This window comes from Ursus americanus, chromosome 23, assembly GCF_024610735.1.
Source record: "Ursus americanus isolate L20-20 chromosome 23, mUrsAme1.1.p, whole genome shotgun sequence".
Classification (NCBI taxonomy): domain Eukaryota; kingdom Metazoa; phylum Chordata; class Mammalia; order Carnivora; family Ursidae; genus Ursus; species Ursus americanus.
The window spans coordinates 7,858,353-7,886,032 of NC_142149.1; the positions used below are offsets into that span (position 1 = coordinate 7,858,353).

The following is a 27,680-nucleotide window of genomic DNA, read 5'->3' on the forward strand; positions in this document are numbered from 1 at the left end:
GGCTGGGTTCTCCCACTGGGGACCCCTGGAAACAGCCTCCTACCCGCGGTCCAGCTCCTCTGCCTGTGTTCATTGGCTCCCTGTGGTGAATGTGACCAGCTCTTGGCTATGCTCCCGGTGCAGGCGTTCAGCAGAAAGCCACCATCCCACCCTCTCCATGGTTTTGAACACATGGTAGGCTTCATTGGTATGGAGGCCAAGCGCTTGCCCGCCATCCGTCGCATGCCAGCTGCTCGTGGCTGTTAAGTTCCTATTAAATTTCCTCTCAATCTTCTCTCCCCATTTTCTACCAAGTAAACTGGGAGAAGAGCCTCCAGTAAATGGTCAGGCAGTTGTTTGTTGTACTTTGCTTTACCCCTGGCCGATGATTAGCAGGATCACGTGTAACGACGTACATATTAGATGTGTGTAGGCTGTTCCATGGACAACTCTCTATCGAGTCCCCAAGAGTATGCACAGACCTGGGCCGGAGGGCCGGACTGTCTTCGGTCCATTAGTTGCAAGACAGGTGGTTTCCCTTTGGAGTTTACTTCTCCTGACAATTACCCGAAGAAAGTTGAATTTATTACCATTATTGTTATTTTGGAGATTTCTCCCTTTGATAAGGTCTGCCGAAATGAAGCCAAGGTACCGATAGGCATTCGTTACAAATATTCAGAACTAATGAAACAGTTGGGGAAAAAAGCATAAAGGCCCTGAGCAAGCATGAGCCACTGTTTCTGATGATGTCCGTTCTCCGCGAAGGCTGTCATAGCAGGTTCATACTGAATCTGGAATGGCTGGGAGTCTGAACATTCTTGGAATTCCCAAACCTGTATTTGTGCTCAGAGGCAAGTCGTTAGAGAGGCACAGCCTCATAGCATCTGGTGGGGTCCCAGACCGTCTCCATCTAGTGAGTGCCCGTGCAACTGGGGCAATGGGGCTGCAGCAGCCAGGAGTGTGGGACCACGGCCAGGAGGCAAGACCTGGCTTCCTGGGTAATTCTGCGCACAAAAGCAAATGCAAAGCAGGACTTGATAAGGGGGACAGTGACTTTGTTCCTTTGTTGGATGTCCCAAGCATAAGAAGAGGGTTGTAGGTATTTTATTTTATTTTTTAAATAATTTTTAATTATGTTATGTTAGTCACCATACAGTACATCCTTAGTTTTTGATGTAGTGTTCCATGATTCATTGTTTGGGTATAACACCCAATGCTCCATGCAATACGTGCCCTCCTTAATACCCATCACTGGCCTATCCCAATTCCCCACCCTCCTCCCCTCTGAAGCCCTCAGTTTGTTTCCCAGAGTCCATAGTCTCTCGTGGTTCATTCCCCCTTCTGTTTACCCCCCCTTCATTCTTCCCTTCCTTCTCCTACCAATCTCCCTGCTATTTCTTATGTTCCATAAATGAGTGAAACCGTATGATGATTGTCTTTCTCTGCTTGACTTATTTCACTTAGCGTAATCTCCTCCAGTCCCATCCATGTTGCTACAAATGTTGGGTAATCGTTCTTTCTGATGGCTGAGTAATATTCCATTGTATATATGGACCACATCTTCTTAATCCAGTCATCTGTTGAAGGCCATCTCGGCTCCTTCCACAATTTAGCTATTGTGGACAATGCTGCTATGAACATTGGGGTGCATATGGCCCTTCTCTTCACTACGTCTGTATCTTTGGGATAAATACCCAGTAGTGCAATTGCTGGATCATAGGGTAGCTCTGTTTTTAACTTTTTAAGGGACCTCCAGGTATTTTTTTTTAGATTGAAAATAAGACTATGCAAAATCTAGCACCGTTACACTATTGCCTCTAACCCTTCCCTTCCCCTATGCTAGTTCTAGCTTTCAGGGTTTTTGTGTGTGTGTTTTTTAAAGATTTATTTATTTTAGAGAGTGAGAGAGAGTGTGCGCTGTGTGCAAGCAGGGCGAGGGGCAGAGGGAGAAGGAGAAAGAATCCTCAACAGACGTCCCACTGAACATGGAGCCTCACGTGGGACTCTATCCCAGGACCCTGAGATCACGACCTGAGCCGAAACCAAGAGCCAGCTGCTCAACTGACCGAGCCACCCAGGTGTCCCTAGCTGTTAGTTCTTTTAATGGAGAATTCATGGCATCAGTTGCCACCATTGTGAGAGGTTTTGTGATTTGACCACTTTCCTTAACCCGATCTTTTCCAGGTCTTCTGGTCCTTACTTTGCATCCTACATAGTACATCCCATTTGTCTCTCAACCTGCCCATCAGGCAAGGTCCTCAGCTCCAGAGCATGGTCTGTATTCTCCCTGTAACTCGTTGTGTTCCTTCCACATATTATTATGTAAGGGGCCAGGGGACCCTCACCACCGCGTCCACCCTTCTGGATGGCCTCTGGGGTGGAGCCAGCCAATGAAATGCAAGTCCAGACCTTGACTGGACTCCACATGTGGACCTCCCAGGCCGGAAGCTGTCTTTGGGTTCCAGTCAGTTCAAGGGAGGGTTTTAATCACGTGTGAATTGGGAACACCTTCTGAATGCTTTCTGAAGCCGACTGTGAGTCATGAATCCCTTCTGATCCCATGGTAAAGGTTTTTAGAAATAGTTCCCCTCTTTGAAACAGACTCTCAAATCCATTCCACGTGTATTTCCTATTTCTTGACCATTCCTGAGATTGTGTTTTCCTTTTTTTTCTCTGCATCGAGACTTATTTTTTTTTTTCTTCCGGGAGGTTTCATGTATAAAATTCTTCGTTCATGTTTAAATGCTGCTGGTGCCAAGGAGCGGCTCTCAGGCCCCTGGTGATGTGGAATACCCCCTACTGTGTCAGTGACACAGGTTGTAATGTCCATTCGTGCTTTGACTGATTCAGTATTGTTCACTGAGCGTCTGCGTGTCAGGTCCTGGGGATATAGCACTAAACAGATGGACAACCCCCCCACCCTCCTAAAGCTTGTGTTTGCAATGGGGGGGGGGCGTATGTGATAAAGTAAAAAGGTAGAACGTGTAGGAACTAGATAGCATGAATGCTGTTCGGAGAAAGAAGGCAGGAAGGAGGGTGCTGGGAGACTGTTCACCACAAGGATGGTCTGTGAGTAAGGGCATGCAGGAGGTAAGGGGACGAGCCACAGGGATGTCCAGAGGAAGAGAATATCAGATTGAGAGGGAAAAGCAGAAGCCAAGGCCCTGAGGTAGAAGCAAGCTTGGTGTGTTGCAACAGCAGGAAGTCCCCTGGGGCCCGGGAAGCGTGTGTTTTTTTCTGAAATAGAAAATATACTAACGGGCTGTCATTTTCCTGAAATTTCCAAGAGAAGTGAGCATCGAGAATGCTCTCTGCAGTAGGGACAGAAGCTGGCAGGGTGGAGTGAATGTGTCTCTAAGACTCATTTATTGCCACGGGGGGACCCTGGTTCTGGAGAGGAGGGATCCCCTTGTGCCATTTTCAGAATGAAGAGGTCCCAGCCGCTTGGCTTTGGCATGAAAACATGAGTCTGCCATGAAGCCGGGGTAAAACACACTTGTCTGAGGGCTCTGTCCAGATCCTTGATGGCCCCGGGGAGTGCACCGGACAGGCTCCCCACAGGGACAAGCCCTGTCACCGGAACTTACCTGCAATTTTTTCCTCTTGCCCCGCTGCAGATTTTTCCTCATTCCAATGATCTCTCATGAATAAGTGGGGGGAAATAATGGATACATTTCATGAGGGCATCACAAGCCTATTGCAAAGGAAAGGTTTAGATCTCCTTGTCCCCATTTCATTGTGACACTGACAAGAGTGACAGTAATTGTATCAGAGAGTCTAATTGCCTGCCCTTCAAAGGAATCAGGGAAATGGGCCCCATTATAAAGACACCTGTCATTTTGCCTCATGTATTTCCATTCAGAGACCCAGTGGGCAAGGTGGTCACAAAGTGACGCTGGACGGGGTGAAAGGGAATGGAAGCATGGATCTCAAAGCCTTTTCCAGCATTTTCCTTCAAAAGCACACCCTAACAGGCACCAGCTTTCTTCAGTAAGACTCAAGACTGGCATGTCTTTCTCAGATGCCTACGACAGTCTTTGAAACATCTGTTTCTGCTCTCCCTTATTGAGATGGGGATGCTTTTCGATCTTTTGATAAGATGGTGCTTAACTGGGTTTTTTTTTCTAAGCCAGGTGGAGCATTAACTCACATTAGGCATTTTCTCTTAGCTTTCATCATTACAGAGGATCTGAACATGCTGGGGGCCCGGCGGGGGCCCAGGGGCTTACTTCCTGGCTATGGGTGCAGGGAAATTGAAAAGGTCCCTGTAGGCTCTAAGTCTCTGTGATTGTGGCCCCACCAGCACTATATGCTAACAAATGCATCAGACGTTTAGAACTTAGTAAGAAGCTCCCTTGGCTCTTCTCTGCTTGACTTTGGTCTTGGGGTCGGGAAAAGTCAGCCCCCTCCCCTCCGTAAGTGTTTCACAGCTGTTCTTCATTTATTCTTTTCTCGACCATCATAACCCAACCTTTATTTCCACCCAGAGATCTGGACATCTTGGGCCATGACAGAGCATGAGATGATGTCTCAAGAGAACAAAAAGGAAAAGATTCCAGGTTGAACTTTGACCCCCGCAGGAGGTTTACTATATTAGTAAAGCACTGAACGTTCTCTAAGGAACAGACAGGATGTGGGTTAGGGAAGAAGCCCTGACTGCAGGGTGGTCATGAATTCACAGACACTCACAAACTGGGTAATCATTAAGAGCCGCGTAAATGCAGGATGACGGACACATGCGTGGTGGTGAGTGTGCGTGTGTGCACGTGTGTGTGCACACGTGTGCATGCATACTCTGGTGGAACATGAGCAAAGGAAGGATGGCTGGATGGATGTATCGGAGAGCATTTGCCATCACTGGGTTTGAAGAGCTTTTCCATAGATCCCTGTCTTGCTTTGCAAGTTCTCTGGCACATGCTGGAGAGCCTGGGGGGGTGGGGGTGAGGGGGCGGGGCTCCAGGATTCCTCTGCCCTCCTACGAAGTCCTCAGGAAGGTGGCATCTGTGTCCAGAAAGGTGGCCCCGTATAAAACTACATCTTTCTCATCTGGCAGCTCCCAGGGATATGAAAAATGCTCCACTCTGCCTGGGTGTAATTAAACTTTGGGCTGGAGTTTCACCCTGCAGCTTTGCTGGCAAATTCAATAATGATGAATTAAGTAGAATATTTACAGCATTAATGCGAACAGGATTTAAAATAATATATACAGTTCACTTAATTACATTCCTTGTGACTTCCCTCCGCCCTCCAAATGTTAGCTTAGCATCTAGTCTAATTGCACCAGCTTTTCTGTCTCAAAATAGCCCCTGTCTCTTCCTTTCCTCTCTCCACGGTCATTTACTCTCTGTGTTTGTCTCCGATCCTGTTTGAAATATATTTGCTCGCCTGGGTGTTTTGGTTGTAAGGTTCCATTTCTTCCCCCAGTGCACTCAGTCTGCAGCCACTCTAACATTCCTCAGCTTTACTGGGGGTATAAAATGAGGAGGCTGTGTTTTCAAGGGAAAGAGCTAGAAACCCCTGGTAGCCACTGCGTCCTTCCACCCGTCAGGAGCACCGCCGCTCATCTGTCCTTGGCTCTCTCTTCCCTCTCAGACCCATCCCTGGGGGTTTCTTTGGGGGTGAGGTTTGGAAGGTGAAAGTAGTACATTTTCTCTCTGGACTGGTAACTTCTGGCTCCTCCGTCAGCCTACAAAACGGGAGGGATTTATAGGATCTTGAATTATCGGGAAGCAGGTTTTCCCCCTTAACCCTGGTGCCTGAGCTTTGCTCGGCATTCCTGCGACAGCCTGGCAGATAAGTGCCTTGCTGTCGTGGGCTGAGTCTCCAGCCTGGCTCAGGGGGGGCTTTCTCACCACTCACGCAACAGACCGCAAGAGGGAACTGCTTGGGTCTGAGGTGGGAGACCGTCAGGAGAGGTGCCCTGCGTGTGGCGGGGAATGCAGAGTGGACTCTGGACTTGTCTCTTTGCTTGGGAGCACAAATCGTCCGTGCTTGCCGGCCCCAGAGGCTTGCTTTCCCTGGGCAAACATTTCAGTGGTTATTTCCAACCTGCTGTTCTCTTGTTCGGCCGACAGCTGTCAAGACTTTATCATAACTGCGGTTTTGTCTTGATCAAGGATGGAGCTTGTGGCCGAAGGGGAGGTAAACCCCCTTCAGACTAGCTAGACGAAGAGGAGAGAGTGCATTTTAAGGACACAGAATCAGGGTGAGGGGATCAGCCAGGCCTCTGGGGACGCTGGAATTAGAAAGTGGGAAGCTGATGGCGCGTGTCTATTCATTCCTCCCTGCCTCCCCACCAAAGTCTGTTCTTTCTGCTTTCCATCTGCATTCTTCACCCTGCAAGCTTGCTTTCTCAGCTGTGCCCTAGCCAGTTAAGGGCTCCCCCGTGGTTCCTGGGTCACTGTGTCCACAGTTCAATAGAACAGTGGAGGCTGAGAATCTGGCAGAGTGCGTGAATTGTACCTGCCTGGTCCCTTGACCATCTCTGGGGAGCAGAGTAGAGCATGCCCACCCCAGGCTCTCCTGCATGGGGTGAAGTCACCCCCAGAGGATGCAGGGGGGGATGTGGGTCTCGGCTGCCAGCTCCCTTCCCCTTCAGGGTCCTGTCTTCTAGGTGGGACCACCAGCCTTCCCCGGTGCTGGGACAGGAGCGAAAACACCATCCTTGGGCATCACTGTTCTTCTCCCCCTGCAGATCTCCCAGGGACAGGCATCATTGCTACAGCCAAGGAAGAGGGATTGCTGAGGATTTTCAGAGATAATTAGGTGATGGACATCATAGGCTCATTAGCAGGCAAAACTTTTCTAATTAAAAGACAAGGGAGGCTGGAGAATGCCTCAGGCCTCTCGGCAGCATTATCTTTGGAGCCACTTAACGGTCAGCCAAAAATCTGCAGGAGAGTGCAGCCAAAGGAGTAGGGGGAGAGGGGTCCTTGCGCATCTGGATAGCATCTGGGGCCCTGTGGGACCATTCTGTCCCTGCTCCCTTTGCTTTGGCCTGGAGCCGTGATTGAAAGCCGGTGGTGAGTGGTGAGTTGGGGACCCGCCCACGAGGCTTTGCAGATGAGCGAATCGCCCGCGGGCACACCGTTTTCTGAGGTGAAGCCAAGAACAATTTCCTGCCGGGGGCTCCCTGACCCCCGGCAGTTATCCTGAGACCGTTGCAGGTGGATAAAGCAAGTCTGGCTGGGAATATTTACCCAGTTGCCCTGCGACAGGATACGCAGGGCTATTGTGTAAGCGCAGGGTGTCAGAGGTATTCTGGGGTTCTGCTTGCTGGGGACGTGTAGAGCGCACCTCCAAGACCTCTGCAGGGATGGACAGCGCAACCAGAGAGGGTTTTGGGTGACAACACCTGTCTTCAGGTCCCGATTTCTCAGCGTGGTCTGCTGACCGCTCCCCCCTCCCGACACCTCACTGCCCTGTTAGAATCACCGTAAACCTGTAAACCCTGATTGAAAAATGTGATTCCTTCCCTGTTTTAAGCCTATATACGTGAACAGGGTAGGTTTTTAAAAATGCAGATGTAGAAAAATCTACATGTTATAGTAAACAAAAAAAGCAAACTGCAAAACTGGAAACAATATCATCACTTTTGAGTTTAAAAAAAAAGGAACTGTTGGAAAGGACATGTTTTGTCTTGGTATTAATGTGGTATTTTTTTCTGGAAGAATACATTAGAATCTGTGATGGCTGGTTACCTTGGAAAGAGACACTCGGGGCAGGGGAGGGAGACTCCTGGTTTTTGTCTAAACCCTTCCTGTTTGCACTTCTAACCACATATCTGTGTTACTTTCATGCTTTTAAATGTCATCAGGGATTATCTGGGCAGTGGGACCACACACCATTTTCTTCTCTTCTCTGTGCTCTTTTTGTGTTAAGAAAATCAATTTTTAAAAATGCACTTCACAAAAATGAACCTGTCACTGGCTGACAGGCCAGATTCTCCGAGGGAATCCCGGTGTTGCATATTTAACAAGCACACCGATGTTTGAGAATGTGGTGGATCAGAGCCCGCCACCCCAAAATGTGCCCCTGCGGCGTAAGGATGATTTGGAGCGGACACTTGAGAAGCGGCAGATGCAGGACGGGCTCTCTGACCGTCCCCCCCCCACCATCCTACCTAAAAACGTGACAGCAGATATCCTGTGAAGCAGGTGCCCACCTTGCACCTTGCACCAGGGAGGGCAGAAGGCCTGAGCCTCACCAGAGACGCTTGTCAGCCCAGGGGAGGTCCCCACAAGGTGCCCCGTGAAAACAACCCTTGTCTTCCATGGGTTCCTGCAGATATTTACCTTTCCACTGTCTGTCCCACTTTTTTTCTTTTAGATTTTATTTATTCATCAGGAGAGAGAGCACACCCCAGCAGGGGGGAGGGGCAGAGGGAGAGGGAGAAGCAGACCCCCACTGAGCAGGGAGCCGACTCAGGACTGGATCCCAAGAGATCATGACCTGAGCCAAAGGCAGATGCTTAACCAACTGAGCCACCCAGGCGCCCCCCCCCCCCACCGTCTGTCACCCTTAAAGGCATATTGTGCTTTCCTTTGTCTTGTCACTTCCCCACAAATCTGTTGCTCTTTGTTAAGATGCTCCATAAGCCCCAAGTTCTAATCACCCCTTTGAGTTACTCATCACCAAGCTTCCCCCGTGTATATACGTGCCGCGCATGTTCATAAGCTCTGTTTTTCTCTGGCCAATCTGTCCTTTGTCTGTTTAATCTCCAGGCCCCAGATACAGAACCTAGGAGGGTGGAGGAAAAGGTATTATTTCTCTCCTATAAAAATCTCATGCTTCCCAGATCCTTCCAAACGGGCATCTTGACAAACACCAGAGCAAACACTGTCTGGTGTTTTCTTGTTCCTTTCACTGCTACCACTTGGGGATGGCGACGGAGCTCATTTGCTTGGGGATACCTACTTCACGTGCACGCTTCTGAGCCTATCTGCTGAGAAATCGCCAGCTTCCCCTTCAGGAACCAGCTGGAAAAAACTCTCTCTTTTAAAGAGCTCCTGTGATAAGCAGGCTACCTGGCTGATCTCCCTATTTTAAGGTCAATTTTTGGTAATCACACGAGTGAAATCCATTGTATTCAGAGTCCCGGGGATTATGCAAAATGAGCATACAATGGGGAGGGGGTAGTTTGGGTGCTGTCTTTAGAATTCTGCCTAGAATTCTAAAGAGAATGTTCCTATTTTTCTTTTTACCGTTAATATATTTACTATAGATTTTTGAGAGATATCTTTTATAGAAACTAAAGATAGTCTTTACCCACAGTAGTTTGCATCTATGTTCTTAAGTGGATGTGGCTTAAATTTTTTATTTATGTTTTGTTTCTCTGGTTTGAATATTAAGGTTATAGCAGTATCATCCAGTGTTGAGTTGTTGACCTTCTTTTTTTCCCCCATTAATTCTCTGGAATAGTTAACATGGAACTGGGATTATTTATTCTTTGATAAGTTGATAGCATAGAGGAAGGGAAAAATCTTTACTCTCTTACGTTCAGTGCCTGGGACCTGTGAGTTAAATTTACAAAAGACAGACTAAAAGGAGAAAAGCATACAAATTTTATTTTTAATTTTACACGCACCAGGGCTCCACAGAAAAGACGTGAAAACCCAAAGCAGTGTTTCAGATTGACAGCTTATGTACCATTTTGACACAGGATAATTCATTATGGAAAAATGACTAAAGGAAAAAAAGATCTGAGCTTTTAGGGGCCATACATTGTGGTAAGAAAATATCTAGGGGCAACTAATGGTAAAGAAGGATTATTTCATAAGGTTTGTTATGCAGACTCTAGTCAGCGCTGGTGTTCTCCTCTTTCTGGTACAGGGATGGGAGAAACCACTATGAAGGGCGGTTTGTCACCTGCTTTTAGGCAGAAGGGGAGAAGGCAGAGAGTTCTTCCTGCACCTGCTGTTTCTCAGTTGCCTGAAGCTCAAAATAATCCTTATGCCAAAATGGTGTATTTTGGGGTGGCATCTTCTGATCACCTTCAGTAGTTTTTACCAATAATACCATCTTGCTTCTACCCTCCCCCCTAGCAATCTTTCTGGACCCTGGAATGCTTCAAGTTGGCTTAGCCTGGCCCCTTCCATATTATTATTTTTCTACTATTTTAGTTGTACGTTTTTTTGATAGCTCCAAATTAGCTACTAGTATTGTTATTGTTGTATTTTTTAAAGGATTTATTTATTTATTTGACAGAGAGCGAGCACATGGGGAGAGGGGCAGAGGGAGAGAATCTCAAGCAGACTCCCTGCTGAGCGGGGACCCCCGACGCGGGGCTCAATTTCTTGACCCATGAGATCACGACCTGAGCCGAAACCAAGAGTCAGACGCTCAACCGACTGAGCCACCCAGGCGCCCCGTATTGTTGTATATTAAAAAAAGAAAAAAACTTTAGACTTTATTATTCAGAGCGATTTTGGGTTCACAACAAAACCGAACTGAAGGTTCAGAGATTCCCTGTATATTCACTGCCCTCACTCATGCACAGCCTCCCCCATGATCACCAGAGAGCTATGTTTGTTCCTTTTGAAGAACCTCCATGGGGCACCTGGGTGGCTCAGTCGGTTAAGCGTCTGGCTTCGGCTTAGGTCATGATCTCAGGGTCCTGGATCGAGCCCCACATTGGGCTCCCTGCTCGGTGGGAAGCCTCCTTTCCCTCTCCCACTCCCCCTGCTGTGTTCCCTCTCTCGTTGTCTCTCTCTCTGTCAAATAAATAAATAAAATCTTAAAAAAAAACCAAAGACCCTCCATGGATGTATCATTACCACCCAGAGTCCACAATTCACACTGGGGTTCACTCTCGGTCTTGTTCGTTCTTTGGTTTTAGACAAACGTATAATGCCATGTATCTGCCATTATAGTATCGTGCAGAGTAGTTTCACTGCCCTAAAAATCCTCTGTGCTCCCCCTATTCACCGCTCCCTCCCTGTCCCCCCAACAACCACTCATCTCTTGACTGTCGTCATAGTTTTTGCCTTTTCCGGACCGTCATATGGTTGAATACATACGGTCTGTGTTCACATACGGCCCTTTCATTATTGGCTTCTTTCACCAAGTAGTATGCGTTTAAGGTTCACGCATGTCTTTTCATGGCTCGATAGCTCATTTCAGCGTTGAATGATATCCCATTGTCTGGACGTGCTAACATCTGGATGTTTATCCATCCACCACGTGCTCCAGGGCATCTCGGTTGCTTTCAAGTTTTGGCAATTACGAATAAGCTGCTGTAAACACCCTTGCGCAGGTTTTTGTGCAGACTGAGTTTTCAGCTCCTTTGGGTAAACACCAAGGAGCGTGATCACTGGGTCATTTGGTAAAAGTATGTTGAGTTTAGCAAGAAACCGCCAAACTGGCTTCCCAGGTGGCTGCGCCATTTTGCATTCCCACCAGCCACGAATGAGCTCCCTGCTGCTCCACGTCCTTACCAGCGTGGGGTGGGGTCAGAGTTCTGGATTTTGGCAATTCTAAGAAGGGTGTAACAGTATCTCATTGTTGTTTTAATTTGCATTTCCCTGATGACATACCCTACGGAGCTTGGTTTCATCTGCTTATTTGCCACCTGAAATCTTTTGTGAGGTGTCTCCTAAGGTCCCTGGCCCATGTTTTATGGGTAGTTTGTTTTCTTACTGTGGAGTTTCGAGAGTTCCTGGTATATCTTGGTTAACTGTCCTTTATCAGATGTGTCTTTTGCCAAGATTTTCTCCCAGTCTGCGGCTTGTCTTCTCATTCTTGACATTGCCTTCTGCAGAGCCCAAGTGTTTAATTTTAATGACATCCTGCGTATCAGTTGCTGTTATTGTTTTACGGGATCAGTGTTTGCTGGTATTTTCCAGCACCTCTGCTTATTTCTCTGCTCACCATCGCTCCTGGCATTGCCCTCCTCTCCGTTGTCTTTCTTATTTTAGTATTTCCTCACTTAAGATCCATGGGGATAAAGCCTCTCATCTAAAAGTATCTCTGTTTTGCTCTGACCCTTGAAAGAGAAACTGAGTTTCATCTAAATGCCTCGGTCGACAGCAGCTTGTAGTTCCTTTGACACGTCGGCAACATCATTCCGTATCCTTGCGCTTAGACCGCGTCCATCAGACAAGAGTCTTGTTGCGTGTTGTGCTCGCTGTGAGCATTATCAAATCGTACCCAACAGTGACCTCATTTGTGTTTTCTGTCTTTCAGTTGCTTATCCATCTTCTTCATTTGTCTTTGGTGTTTCAGTTTCAGCATGATGTGGTTTTGCGTGTGCACGCACGTGTGTTGTTCTGCTGAGTCTTAGAGTGCTCTTTTAAGCTGAATACTCATTCTTACTACGATTATGATGATTTCTGGAGAGTTTTTAACAATTGTCCCTTCAAATTGACCTTCTCCCTCATTATTTATTTCCTTCTGCAGCAATTAATAGATGTTTATTCGATGCTCTTCCTTATCTCCCGCGTGTCTTACACTTTTCTTGATGTCGTGTGTCCCTTTAGCTCTCTGTGGGCTCTTCTCTGGGTCAGTGATTAGTCACTAAGCTGATTCTAACCCCCTATTTAACTTGTCTGTTGAATTTATTTATTTATTTATTTATTTATTTAGAGAGAGCGTGAGTGGGGCAAAGAGCAGAAGGAGAGGGAGAGAGAGAACCCCAAGGAGACTCCATGCTGAGTGCGGAGCCTGATGCGGGGCTCTATCCCACTACCCCAAGATCATGACTGGAACCTAAATCAAGAGTCACATGCCCAACAGACCGAGCCACTCAGGTGCCCCTTGTCTCTTGAGTTTTTAATTGCAAAGACTACAGTTTTTGTTTCTGAGTTGTCCTAGTGGGCTCTTTTTTTTTTTTTTTTTTTTTTACTATCTCTGCTTTTCCTTTGTTACAACTGGTTTTCACGGTTTTAATTTTTTCTTTTATGTCTTTAATCGGGTTAGGCATATTTTATATTATATTTTCAATGGTACGTCTGTTATAGAAAGCCGTGTTTCTCCTTTGTGTGTCCATGGACTCCGTTTGTGGTGTATTGTTTTCTCCTGGGCTTTGTCGCTTTTTCAATCAGTACTTCTCTGGTGGGGTACGCTTTTCCTCGAAGGATTCCCATGTCCCCGGTTGGTGGGAGAGCCCTTCAGCATGGTTTTGTGTTTGTTTAGCGATGTTAGCCTGGAACCGATGTTTACAGTCACGTCCAGGTTGGGGTTTTCCCAGCTCGTGCAGAAACTAGAAACTCAGCACTCTGAACTGTTTGAAGTGAAAGCCCGTGGTTTTTGTTCTTCGAGCATTTTTTTTTCCTCCAGAAACCAGGCAGAAGCATGTCATCATTCTTTTTGCCTCTCTGTGCAGCTGGATGGATGTTTTCTTCTATCCCCCCTTCCACATAGGGACAGAATTTCATGACTCTTGCATTTCTAGAATTTCACCCCCTGCCTGGTGTGACACAAGGGCCTCCTCTTTGCCCCACGTGGACAGTCACCCCCAGAACCCATCCATGGGACCTCTTTAATCCCTAGGTAGTGTCTGAATAGGTTTTGATGTTTCAGCTCCGGTTTATAGCTTCCTTATCATTAACGATCCCCTTTCTTTGTTGCAAGCTCAGATGTGCATTTGAAACCTTTTTGTTTATTTCACCTGTCGTTTGGAGGAGGTCGTGGAGGGAGATTTTGGTTTTATCTTAATCTCTAGTCTTGCTGGAAACAGACATATCTCCAGGAGAAATGGAAATTTGCACAACTGTGCCTGTGTCCTGTCTTCTGCCCTTCACCAGATGCGATGTGTCCCCGCCTCTGCCCTGTAAAACAGGCCAAGCCTCTCAGTGTCACCGAGCTTTGCGAACTCGTATCTCTTTCACGACTTGTGACTTGATGTTTCCACAGCTTTGACAATGAAATGAAAATACAAACAAGAGTTCGCATTCGACAGGACCGATGTGAGTGGCAGGTTAGGACGTCTGTTAGGCTGTTTGGCAGGGAGGGAATTTTTCAGTGGGGACTTGTTTTATGCGTGGTGAGTGCATTTGTAAATATTTTGGGGTTAAGAGCGTGTTCACTTTCCCTTGCGATTGGAGGTGTTTTTCATCATATTCAGAACCCCGTGGTAGGGAACTTGGCATTGCAGTAGTGGGGGTAGAGGGGTGGGAAATCTCCTGTTAACCCTTTCACGACCCACGGCTAGATTGGTGGGCTGCTGTGGCTGAACTCAGCCTGCCCCATAAAGGACAGAGCTATGGGAGAAGCCCAAACTGGTGGCCCACATTTCTCAATTGTGGATCTTGATATGTTGCCGTCAGGATTCCTTGGGGCACTAGAGGAGAAAATGCAGTTGCTCATGCTCTGCTCCTGATTTGCCTACATCAGCTCTCTTGGGAGGGGCTGGTGAAGTCCCCCAGGTGATTCTCAGTCATACTGCAGCATGAGAGCATTGGTCCTGTGCCTCAGTGAGGTGGTGATGGTGAAACCAGTGCATGCCTAAGAATCTTTTTGGTAAATAATTTCCTTTGAGATGGATAGGCTACTCACAGAGAGAACCAGAATCTTGGGCCCTGCTTGAGTGCGGTGTAGGGCAGGGAGCTTTTGCTCAGTGTTTTATCAAAAGTCTTATCTTTGTATGTGATTTTCTTTTTGGGAGGAAGGGAATGGTTTAAAGCCACTTGGTGACATGAAAAGAAAGAAGAGACAGAGGACAGGAGAAAATCTAGCTGAGCATTAACTTTCTTGGGGCTGATGCTAAAACGTTGCCCGGGTTTCAGTTAGCAGAGCACATTCCTCTCCATCCCTGGTCGATCATGAGTTGCCATGACGGCAGGCACACTGCTGTCTGGATAGCCCACCTACCTGCCTCTGGCAAGGGCTGTCCTAGAGCCCAGATCTGACACAGGCCCAGGGCTGCAGTGGCATAAAGTGGGACAGGTTTTGGTGGGGAAGTGAGAACCTGTCACTTTGGGTGGTTTATGGTTTCAAGAAGATGTGTCAGGCAGCTGTCTTGGCCGGATGTTCTGTTCCCGCCCACATGCTTTGGACTGGATTCAGGAACCTTATGAGCAAAGGCATAGCAGGTTATCCCATGGGTGGGCACACCTCTATGTCACTTCCCTTTGGCACTCACTCACCCACTATCTGTCTGTGGGTTTCCTTTGGTTGGGTCCTCCTGGAACAGGGTTTTTCAGAGTGGGTTCTACGGGCTTTCTGCACTGACGCTTGTTCCCACGTTCCCGGTTTGGTGAGTGAGGAAGATTACGAAATCTGTCATTCTAATAAAAAGTACAAGAGGAGGAACGCGCTTTGGTCATAAGGCAATGTGTTCCCTTTGGTGCAAGGTGAGCAAAATGATAAGAGCCCCCAAGTGAAGATTGCCAGTAAGCACTTGCCAAGAGATCTGGGCTGAACGTAACGAGCCTGGGAGTCCATCCTCAGTGGGTTTCCATTGTGTTTTTCTGGATCCTTCTTTCTCCTCTAAATTGTGTTCCCTAGAGTGCCTGTCTTCTGCTTAGGATCTCCCAGAAGTTCCAAGAAACTGCACTTAAAAAAATTTTTTTTAAATATGATTTTTGTAAAAGTTATTTAGACGACACTTTTTAAATTTTTATTTTATTATAACCTGGGATCTACCTGCTTAACAAATTTCTTTGAAGCATATAATCCATGATCATTGACTTTGGTATGATGTTGTGCAGCAGATCTCTACAGCTTATTCATCTTGCTTAACTGAGATGTTATGCCCATTGATCAGTAGCTCCGTCTTTGAAGAGTATGGACTGCTTCACCAATTTGCGTGTCCTCTTTGGACAGGGGCCGGGCTAATCTTCCCGGTATCTTTCCAATTTTAGGATATGTGCTACCGAAATGAGCAGATGTACTTGTCCGCTTATGTAGTACGTGTGTACGTACGGACATATGTGTTTTTGCGTGCTCAAGTTTGAGAACCACTGTGGAAGACTCTACACTTGGCCGGGGCTCGCTTAGCGTCTTTTTACCGTCCACCTGCTCCCGGACAGCCCTCAACACACACCCACGCATGCGCACAGGCACGCGCACAGGCACGCGCACGCGCACTGCTTCAGCCCCGCACTTCTCGCGTAGTGAGAGCTCCCGTGTGGGTTGGGGTAACTGGCACTCCACCTTCCAGCTCTCTTTGATGTTGGTCCTTTTTTACATTCATGATCCCTCGTAATCTGGGCGTCGCTTGGAGAGTCTGTCCTTCTGAGGCCTTCATTTTCATCAAGGCATTTCTGCTTTTAGCGGAAGCTGAAGGAATACAGAGCACTCACCAGCCGTACATCTCCCTTCCCCTGGACCTCTGCTGGATGATGGCATTTGTTTTCCCACTGAACGCCAGGCCAGTCTTCACGTGTCCCTTGTGGTCGCTGTCTGAGTAGGAACAGCATAAGGAGGTCTGTTCCCCAGCCTGGCAGACATTTCTGCTCTGCCCCATTTAATCTTATCATTTTGCCAAGGGGGTCACCCTTGAACGTGAGGGCAGCGCTGACCTTACTGGTAAGCCCCACTCCATGTGACTTCCCATGGTTTCTATCCCTGCTATTTCAGAACCGGGGTTTTTGTTTTGTGCTTGTGTTTTCTCTTTGCTTTTTAGCTCCAAGCGACCTCATGTCAGCACGGATAGCTTTGCCTGTCAGTCTTCTCCGGTCTGACCCAGCACTTTTGCCTCAGAAGGCAGAGGGCTCAAGAACTAAGCTTCCCACACTGGGGTCCACGCTGGAGTCCACGCAGAGCATCCTCCAAGGCAGCCGGGCATCTGGGCGTCGTGCCCCCCTGGAGTCCTTACACAAGGACAGCCACCCTTTGAAGATGTGGTAGCCCTCAAATCTTAACCAAAAATCGTAGAGGGGCGCCTGAGTGGCACAGCTGGTTGAGAGTGGGACTCTTGGTTTCCACTCAGTGGTGTTCTCCAGACCCGCGTGGGGTTCAGCATGGAGTCTGCTTGAGATTCTCTGTCCTTCTCCCTCTGCCCCTCCTGCTCGAGCTCTCTCTCTAAAATAAATAAATCTTAAAAAAAAAAAAATGGTAGAGAAGGAGATGTGTCTCCCTCTTGGGAGCTGCATGGGTTCACAGAAACCAATTTTCCTCCTGGTCATTCCCCTTCTTACTTACGTTTATAGCAAATCTAGGGGGTAAAGAGTGGTGCTCATTCTTCCTGGCAATTAGCTGTCAGATGCTATTTCACCAAACCATTATGTTTCCGTTTCCAAGGTGACTTTCTAAAAATTATATGTACAGTTTTTAAAGACATTAAATTTAAAATGGAAATATAATGGCATAATGAAATACCATTGAATATATAATACATATAGTATATGAATCACGTATGTATTTATGTATGCACATGTGTGTACATGTACAGTTTGTCAGTCTATCTGTCTGTCTATGGATTGATAATAAGCAACCATCCAGCACACTTCAGGGACCCTACGACCTACTCTCCTTCTGTCTGGTAGTACAATTTTTTTAGGAAGTGCAAAGCAGTATTAGTGTTAGTCTAAGTAAACTACAGTAGATGAATAAATCTGCTATTCAAAAAAGAAAAAAGGAAGGAAAAGGAAAGAAACAAAAAGAGAGAGAAGTTACTTTGTATTCCAAAGCAGCATAGATGAACTTAAAGGGCACCAGCCCTCTCCTTGTATTTGATGGAAAGTCTCTATTATCTTTAGCAGCTGGTGACCCTTTGTGAAAGTTGAAAATGTCAACATGACTGACTCTTAAAAAGCACTCCCAGTACAGCCAAGGCCCGGCTCCACTCCACAAACAGAGTATGGGGATCTGAAGGTATTTGAAAAATCTGCACCAAATCCTATCATGATCTAATTTTTTTCTCCCCCACCATGGCCTCCTGCCCTTTTGGATTTAAGTTAAGAACGGATTAGGTGTACCAAGCACACCATTAGCCTTTCTTTTTATATTTTTATAAATGCAATACGAGTTCATTATGGGAACCACTACAATACGGTTTGTGTTGCGCTCGATGCGTGCCGACCAGGGAGGCCTGTGTCTATTCTCATCTCCTCCCCACCATGGTCCTTTACAGCGGGTAATACTTTTTTAAAAAGATTTTATTTATTTATTTGATAGAGACAGCTAGCGAGAGAGGGAACATAAGCAGGGGGAGTGGGAGAGGAAGAAGCAGGCTCCCAGCGGAGGAGCCTGATGTGGGGCTTGATCCCAGAATGCCGGGATCACACCCTGAGCCGAAGGCAGACACTTAACGACTGTGCCACCCAGGCGCCCCTACGGCAGGTAATATTAGCACCCCAAATGGCAAACATGGAAACTGAGGCACAGGGGGTGTCAAGTGACAGCTCCAAAAATACGTAAGCAGGAAGCAAGCTGTAGGGCTGGGGTATGAACTGGCGGGGAAGCTGTGAGTGAATGCAGGTTCTCAGGTCCCTAGAACCATCCTTCCTTTGCCTTTCCATGCGAAGACACTGAGAGTCCTCTGTGTCCTTGCTCTGGGGAGAAAAGGGAAAGAGAAAAGCATGAAGAGGTAAGAAAAGAGGAATGTGCCAGAGTGTCTGCCGTGGACTTTCCCCTCGTGTCCCTGGTGTGTACTGCTGGAGGACAGGGTGCCATCGGCCAGCCTGCCAGCCGCTTAGACCGTGTCTGCCTTGCCCCTGCCTGCCCACGCCATCCATCTGTCTCTGATGGACCGTCCGTCTCTGATGGACCATCCCCAGGAGAGGATCGGGAGAGACTACCAGACCACCCCAAATCAGATTATTGGTGATAATCTGCATGTGGGCACACATGCATATCTCCTCTCTCTTTCTCTCTCTCTCATGCACACACACGCCCAGGCACACACACACAGCATACACGTGCCAAAAAAAGGTGAATAAAAGGAAAACTTTTGGGACTCACATCCATTGTAGCTTTCCTCCCTGTTAATCCTGGTGAGGGAAACAGGTGGCTTCCACGTCTGGATCACGTTTACTGCTCCGGTGAACAGGGAGGCGGTGGGGAAGGCAGGAGACTAGTACCGGGGCTGCCAGGCGCATTGGCCATGCGCCCCTCTGGCAATGACACCAGATTTTTCTCCACCACCTGCAAGTCAGACCTTGGCTGAAGTTTACCCAGATAGCATGTGACTTGCGTCCTTTTTTTGTGTCGAGCACCCATGAGTCTGGGGGAGTGGTTTTTCTATATCAGTTTGGTCCCCGTTCTTGTAGAGCTGTTTTTTTCTTAACGGAGTGGGTGGCTGTGCTGAAGTTTACCTTTGCGTTCTATCTTAATGTTTCTGGAACAGATTAATAGCATGAGGATATTGCTGGGGAAATAGTTAGCTAATTAAGAAAACAAACTTTCGGAGACAAACATTTAGCTGCATTTACATAATGTGTAAATTATTCACATCTCGATGATGTGCTAATTGCTCTTTACTTAGAAGCCCAGGCTGATTGGCAGTTGGCCCACCCAACCCATGCATGTCCTTGACGTGGCTTCACCTTTCGAGGTTTGTAGGGCTGCACCAACCACAGGGATTCTTCTCTCCCTGTAAGAATACAGGTGCTTCTGTCCACTGAGGTTCTGCGGCGGGATATACTTTGTCAGGAGCGCATGCTCTCCCCCAGAGAAGATACTGACTCTGCTGATCCTTGGGGAGTGCTGTGCCATTTGCTCCCACCCTTTATCTGCTGGGACGTCTTCCTGGTCAGTGAGCTCGTCTGCTGAGATGCAACTCGTCCACCTGTCCCACCTCCCAATGATCCCGTGTTGCCCTTCATGTGGCTTTCCGTGAATCTGATCAGTATCTGGGAGCCTTTAGTCTTGGCGAGGGAGGGCTTTCTCAAGGCAAAAGAGTTGAAGGCATAGGAGGACACTGTGCTTACGTGTACACACTGAGCTTCTCCTAAGCTCCTCCAGGCTCCTCCCTTCCCAAACCTGCTTGTCTCTGGATAGGCTTTTGGACTGGGTTGAAATGTGGGTGGCCAAGCACCAGGACCAGCTGGCTTGAAAAGACTGGCTGCTTTCGGGGACTGAATCGTTAATGTGGCCAAAACTCATGGCCAGAAGACCGTGCACTGGGGAATTGCAGGGGCAGCGAGCACTGGGTGAGAAGGTGGACCCCAGTCTGAGCCGGCAGGCCAAGTTCGAGTCCTCTTGGCCCTCAGCTGTCTGTTCTGTTTGGCAGCCAGGGGTGAAGGGTACAGAGCTAACAGTCACCGGAAGTTGGCCAGTTGTTTTGGAATCACAGGGTTCTTGCAAGGCTAGGAAGATAGCAAGGTGCCTGAAGAGCAGAGACCGTCAGGAGCGCTCCGAGGATGGTGGTCTGAAGGGGGCCTGGCAGCAGCAAGGGCATTCCCAGAGCCTGTTACCGGGAAAGATGCCAATGTTAGGTGACCCAGTGCTTGTCACATGCCAGCCGGCTGGGGGCCCCGCTGCACCAGCCCCACCCCAGAGCCTTCAGGGATGCCCACTGGTGGCCTCGTCCCGGGAGGTGCAGACCCACTGGGTCTACTGCTGAGGCTGCGAATCTGGATTTTTAAAATTTTTCAGATGATTCCGACCTGAGGCCTATTTTCAGAAGCGCCAATCCAGTCCTTTCGGGAGACTTGCCCCGCACCAAGGCTCCTGGAATAGGCGCATCCTCCCTAAAGCCTCTTCCTGTCCCGCTGGGGAGTGAGCACAGGGAACTTGGAACTTGCAGCAGCGGGTGCGGTGGTCAGCTGCGTCCTGAGGCACCTGCGTGGTAGAAGGAGCATTCGTGCCCAGATGCTCTGGAGAATTAGTAGGTCGAGGGGCTTTGGGTTTTTAGGGGAGGTGGAGGGTCTGCCGGAGGGAAAAGATGGTGCTGGAGGGACGGGTGGGACCAGCCCCAAACTGGCAGGCAGGAGCTCGCGGTTGGGCTGTCCGTTCTGCTACTTCACAACAGGTCGTCCTCCAGATCACTGTCTCGCGGAGGCCTTTCTGTTTTAGTCAGACCTCTTTTGGTTGCTGATGACAGGAATCAGTGCAACCAGCTGAAGCCAAGTGAACTTTTATTTGCTTGCGAGTGGGGAGAGGTTTGGAAACCTCACAGAATCGGGGGGAGCTGCAGGAACAGGCCTCGGGCTCTGAACAGCGAGGCCGCACCATCGAGATAGCCTCTCCGGTGGGCACGTTTCCCGTGTGTTTGCTCGCGTGGCTGGGCTTCAGCCCACCGGCCAGTGTCCACGAGGCAATCTCCAGGGACCAAGGGCTCTGACTGGCTGGCTTGAGTCATACAGTTCAGCCCCCAAACTGACCACCATGCTCCGAAGACTAGATCAGACTTAGGGTCAGCAGCTGGGTTTGGAGAGACCGTGTGCTGAACACCTCAGTCTTCACTCTCTGAGCTCTGAATCCACTTTAAGACACGAAGGAGATAGAGAGGAATAAAAACTCCACCCTCGTGCCCAGCGAAGATTGGGCTAGAGGCAGCGGCTTTGATGTGCATCAGAGCGGGATTCAGGATGGTGGGCTGCAGAATTAGGCCGATTTACCCACCGACTCACAGACGTACTACGGGGCCCCGTGCACCTTGCAGCATGGAGGCCTAGACCGGAAGTGGGGGCACCCTGGCACTCAGGGCAAGTAGGGGAGGCTGGGTGGACCTCCCCAAATTCATCTCTCAAGAAACTCACTCTGTCTCCATGGGGACAAAAGGCCAGGAGTATTTAGGGGAAAGTCTTTCCTTATGAAAACAGGAGTGGGGAAGAAGCGTTCCATACCCCACCCAACAAGGGGTAGACCAGTCAGTTCCATGAAGAAGGCAGAGCTGGGAATAATGGCCAGGTGGCTAGTTGAAAGGAAGGATGTTGGGGTAGGTTGCTGAGCTAACCTATTCCTTTCCTATAACATAGGACTTGGAAGAACCTATCTCACAGTGTTGCTTCTAGGATTAAAGAAGAGAAGTTCTCCAGGTGGCTGCACATGTGGGGTCTTGCATGGTGCAGAATAGCCACTTAGTCAGTGATGGTTGAACCTGAATTGGGGAGGGAGAGGAGGTCATGAGGCAAGGTCCTGAGGTCATGTGGGGCTGCCATGTGTCGTGGTGGGGTCGGCGATTACATAAGCCTTTGAGGGTTAGATTGTCCTTTTTTCAGGTTGTCCTCTACTGTCCCTGAAACTGCTCTTACCTCTTCTTTCTTCTTTTCTTTGTCCCCTGGTGGGGATGTGGTCGAAGTGGTATCTTCTGTTAGTAGGCACTGCTAACAGTATGCAAAAAAGAGTCCACAGTGAGATTTGTATAGTTTCTTCCACTGCATAGTGTTTCCTGGAAATCCGCATACGCTGAACTCAGGATCGTCCATTGGTTTCTCAAGTCCCAGCCGGTCTGGATGGGCCACACAAAGCTCGGAGTGTTGGGGGAGAGGACAGATAATGCTCGCCAATGTCAAGGCAAACTGTTGCATGGGCACCACGAGGGTGCCTTCTCCATAGGACGCAACATTCTGTCTTGGTGGCCACTCTCTGGACCCTTCTTTTGAGTTAGTCAAGCTGACCAGTGACTTCCATGGTGATTCACGCATAGCTGGATTATCCACACCAGCTGCTGGGTGGACCCAGGTAATTACCTTCCTTGGGGGACAGAAAGGCTTTGGAATAATTCTCATGAGGGCCACCGATGACCAAGAGATACGAATCTTAAAGAAATCTTAAAAATCCTGCTTTTAATAGTCTATATCAGGGGCCGGCAGAAGACAGCCTGCAGGCCAAATGTGGGCTGCCACCTGTTTTTGTAAAAAGAGTTTTATTAGAACACGGACCTACCAACTCATTTACCTATTGTCTCTGGCCTGCTTTGTGCAGAGTTGAGTAGTTTGCCAGAAGGATGGAGTGACCCACAAAGTCTAAAATATTTCTTATCTGGACCTTTACCAAAAAAGTTTGCTGACCCTCGAGATGTATGTCCATAAGATAGGCATTTGGATAAATAAATGTTGGTCTGTCAATAGATAGGATGCTGCAGAACGAGGGTCTTAACCTTAAGTAAAACCAAAAACTCTCTGAAAATATGTGCAGAATGTTCTGTGTAGATGTGTGTGGACACTTTTCTGGGAAAGAACACCGTTGGCTTTCATTATCCATTCCACAAATATTTAAGTACCTCCTGTGTACCAGGCACTGTGCTTGGCACTAGAGATGCCATTGTGAGCCAGATGGACTTGGGCCATCACGGCGCTCAGAGACCCAAGAGGTGCTGGACTTGCACACAGACAGCAAGCAAGTGATACACTGGAAAATGGCTAAATAGCATGGCAATCAGGCTGCAGAAGAACCTCCCCCCTCCCTCACCCCCACCCCCACCCCCCACCCACCACCAGATACCTGTTCTTTCTAATATGGCATTTAAATTGGGCCTGAAGAGGAAGGGCTCAGAAACCAGCCTGAAGATAACATTTATATCATGGAAGTCTCAGAACAATAAATATTGACCCTTTCAAGTTCAATCAACATTTGGCCAATCGTGAAGTGCCCGGCTTGCTTTTTATTACTCTCAACCCCAAAGCTCCCTGGAGGCCTGGAAGGTAACTGGTTGTGCCAGACTTTGAAATGACTTGGACAATCCACACATCTCTTCTTCTAACAAGAAGCAAATCTTGAGTATATATTCTTAGTTCTCTGTTTGGCTCCTGGAAATTCTGCATTGTTCACATCTTGACCTCTAGAGCAGGTCATGGAAATGTGGTTGAGCACAACCACACGGGAGCATTTGTTATCTGGAGTGTGCTTACACCTGACTGCTGCGTGAAGTCCCGTCTCAGAACCGGTGACCCACCTAAACGTCTGTGCGTGCCCCTCTCTCTAGATGCAGAGTAAATAGAAACAAGATTGCCTGGACTTTTTTTTTTTTTGAAGGTGATCCCCTCCTGGGTAGTGAAGGATTTTTTTTTTCTATTTTTTTTTTTAGTTTTCTTCTGCCCTTATCAGGATAGTCTGTATTTCCTGTAACGTATGGGGAGTTCTTGTATTGTCAGAAAATATTTTGTATTTAATACATTTAGAGGGAAAATAATGCTTTTCATTTTAGGGCACAAAGAGCTGTCAGTTCCTCTGGGCAAATGGATTTCCTCCTCATGAGGTGGACTTTCTTATTTTATGAACCGTTGGAACGTGCTGTCCCTGAAGGTCATCTTGGGGAATTTCTTGAGCTAGAACAGGGTTCATCGAACACTGGTGCTGAAAAGAGCCCCTCTCTCCTACTCACCCTGGACGAGCGATCGTGTCAGCCGGCTGTGACAGAGCATAGAATGAGTCCTGGAAGGGACCCTGAAGTCTACTTTGTTCTGCTCATTTACAGTTGGAAGAAGCTGAGACCTTTAGAGGTTGGGACTTGTGTAGGGTTATGTACAGAAAATTGGAGATAGAGTTGACCGGAGAATGCTATGCCATGGTTTAATGCATTTAATTGTGGCTTTCTAAAGAGAGCAGGAAACCTGGTGCAAATTGACTATAGACCAGTGTATCAAAGACATGGATGTCCAAGGATGTGCATGAAGCTCCCCTGTGGTAGTCTTCCCTACTCCTTCCTTCCCTCTCTCCCTTCTTCTCCCCCTCTAGCAGCTTAGCCTCTGAACTCCTTGACTGTGTTTGAGACTCTCCCTTCCCCCCACCTTGGGCGTCTTGGTGGAAGACAGAGCCTGGCTCTTAGGATAGAAGTTGGACTTCTAGCCTCTTGCAGCTAGAGCTGACCATGGCTTAGCCAGTTGGGTGGACCTGAGAGGGAAGTCATTCCAGCAGGAGCAGCCAACATTCAGTGCCAGTGACCTGAGCTGGGGCATTTGGCGTCCAGCACTGATGACAGAGGTGCTGCCACGAGGGCATATGGTGGCATTTTGGTGGAGCAGGAGTTCTGGTCTCCCTTGGTTCTGTTGGGGTTCCAGGGTGGGTTCTGTGGCCTCCCTGGGTGGGTTCCATGAGCCCCCAGTACACTTCCGGTGATTGACTTGGCTTCTGTTGCCCTCCACCGGGCTTGTACCGAGTAACTGTCCCTGCTGAATGTGGACATGGACTTAAGTTCTCCCCAGCATCCAGGTAAAGTCTCAGCTCTCTGACCTTCTTGTAACAAAGACAAAAAACAAACCATAAATCTTCAGACTTGTGCTTATCTTTTCCTTCCTTTGTTGTTGTCTCCAGTGATTACCCTGCGTTCCAGGGTCAACTGTTTGTATCCTGAAAAGCAAGAAAATCCCCCAAACAGAGAAATGTTTATGCAATTTGAGTCTCATGTGAACCTCTCCAGTACCGTGTTTTCTACTCAGTTATGTGGCCCGTGGCAAAAGGAAGAGTTCGTTTCCTCTTGTAGTTTGCAGACGATGGTGCCGTGAGTTAGCACTGGCCATGTGTGCGCTCTCGCTGTAGCAGCTGACAGTCCTCCTTGCTAGTGTCAGGTTTGATTCCTGGTGACCAGCTCCTAGGACTAGAGAGGAACTGGGAGATAGAAATGGAGGGTTTATGTAGACAGAGACCCTGCAGAGACCCTAGAGAGACCCTGCAGAGGTCCAGGAAAGATGAGAGGGTACTTGGTTTGGGGGAATTGGTTTTCCTCTCAAGTTTTCTGCTGGTGGTTGTCTTTCCTTGTGATGGTCCATATCCTCTTAAAAAAAAAAAAGGATTTTCATTTGATAAGGAAATGATGGTTTCTATCAAGACAGTATAATTCCTTTTCACTGTCTAGTCTTAAATTCCTTTGCCTTCCCCACTGTCTGTTTGGCTTCGTCCTGTGTCTTCTTAGGTGCCCAGAGAGAACTAAGGATCAGGTATATCCCTGTGTATAACCTCGAGATATCTAATTGGGCAATAATATTTGGACTGACATGAATTTAGAGACTGAGGAAGTACCTGGATTAAGTAGTACTTATGTGGTCTCAAACATTAATTTTCAAAATCCAGTCTCTATCAGAATTACCTTGGGGGTGAGGGCAGGAAATGGCCCATGGCAGATTCCTGGGCTCCTCTCCTACAGGTTCTAATCCAGTAGCTCTAGGATGGGCTCCAGGAGGTGGGTTTTATAAGCTCCCACGTGACCCAGCAATGGATGGTCTCTACTCCACACTTGAAGATACAGTGGCCTAGGCTATTAACCTTTATTCTCAGAACTGGATGGGGTGGCAGAACAGCATTATCTCAAAGAAGAAAGTAAGCCAAGCGACTATAAAGTTAATATTAGCTGTTGGATGCAAGCCCTGAAATGGGTGCTATCCTGCTGGATGCCTTCTCCCTGACCCGATCGTTGACAACCATGTTAAGTTACATGCTGGCTCCCATCTTTCTAGAGTCGGCTGAGGGTCCTTTGCAAAGCTCCTGTAAGCATGGGTGCTCTCCAGAATGCCCTTTCTCTCTCTGATGAGTGTGCTGGGACTTTCTTGCAGCAAATGTCTTTTGCTGGTGGACTCCCCCAAAGCTATGATGATCTCTTTCCCACGGGGACATCTGTGCTGAGCACACACGTGCAGGGGGTCCTGAGAGCTAGCGAGATGGCTCTGGGGCCCACCTGGGATTTATTTTTAGACCACAGTCAATTCATCAGGAATGAGTTCATGTTGATCAATCAGTTGGTTGTGCCTTCAAAGCAGAAGCCCTGACTTGGTAGGTGGACGTTTTAATCTTATTGGATATTTTGGCTCCCTTGACTGAGAGTAAGAATTATTACCTCAGTTAGAGATCTGGAACAGGCCATGTTTTAGTGGGTGGTCTGCTTAGTGGATGAGAAATCTTTCATAAGAGTGAAGCCATCTCTTCTTCTGATGTATATTTAATTTTTATCAATTATGCAGATCTGTTTGGGTCTGCGTTGTCACTAAGCAGTTACTTGCCTAATTGTAAGCGTCATAGGTGAGGCTTGGATTACTTTCAGTGCCTGGCAACTATGGACTGAAAGGACGAGGCAATCAAAATAGCCTCCTTACTCAGGCAGCGTTTGACCCTCTGACAACTGTGTGGCTGGTGATCTTTGGAATGACAAATGGAGACATCTATATATTCTAATGACATATATTGTAAATAGGTTTTGCATACTATTTCTGAAACTCCAGATGCTTCTCTGCTCAAAGGTTAGTAACTAAGCCTAATAAATGCTTCCGTTATCTTCCCATGAAGTTTCCTTCATCTCCAATGGCATCTTTTCCTGCCCTGGATTACAGACAGCCCATGCAGTACCTCCTTGGAGAGTTTTCCCATGAAGTTTCCTTCATCTCCAATGGCATCTTTTCCTGCCCTGGATTACAGACAGCCCATGCAGTACCTCCTTGGAGAGTTTTCCCATGAAGTTTCCTTCATCTCCAATGGCATCTTTTCCTGCCCTGGATTACAGACAGCCCGTGCAGTACCTCCTTGGAGAGTCTCATACTGAGTGTGTGGCTGCTTTCAGATTGTGCAGCATCTCCCTACCCTAGAATTCAGACCCTGAATGGGCCACACATAGGACTGTCTGATAAAATACAAGTATCCAGTTCAGTTTTAATTCCAAATAAAGAATACCTTTTAGCATAAGTATATCCCAGGCAACATTTGGGATATACTTATACTAAAATAAAAGCTTCGTTTTATCCAAAACTCCATTACTAAAGCTGAGCCCGCCATGTTTTTATTTGCTAAATCTGGAAGCCCTCGCAAGGCTCCTGTCCACACGAGATTCCTCTCACCATATATATAATGTTTTCAGGACTGCTGTGTTGCTCACAAGAATCCCAGGGTCGTTGGGTAGAAAGAAGACAAGGGAAGCAAGAGAAGCTTTCATATACCCTGCTTTTGAAAAA

At 47.8% G+C, this 27,680-nt stretch overlaps 1 protein-coding gene and 1 non-coding gene across 5 annotated transcripts in view; one reads left to right on the forward strand and one right to left on the reverse strand.

The window, feature by feature from the left end:
* The window catches only part of SLC39A11 (solute carrier family 39 member 11), a 401,963-nt gene that overhangs the window by 230,278 nt on the left and 144,005 nt on the right, over nt 1-27,680 (forward strand). The gene's annotated exons all lie outside the window — the stretch shown is intronic.
* Nucleotides 15,697-15,803, reverse strand: LOC123803262 (U6 spliceosomal RNA). Its single transcript, XR_006782798.1, has one exon. It is a non-coding gene; the product is annotated as a U6 spliceosomal RNA (small nuclear RNA).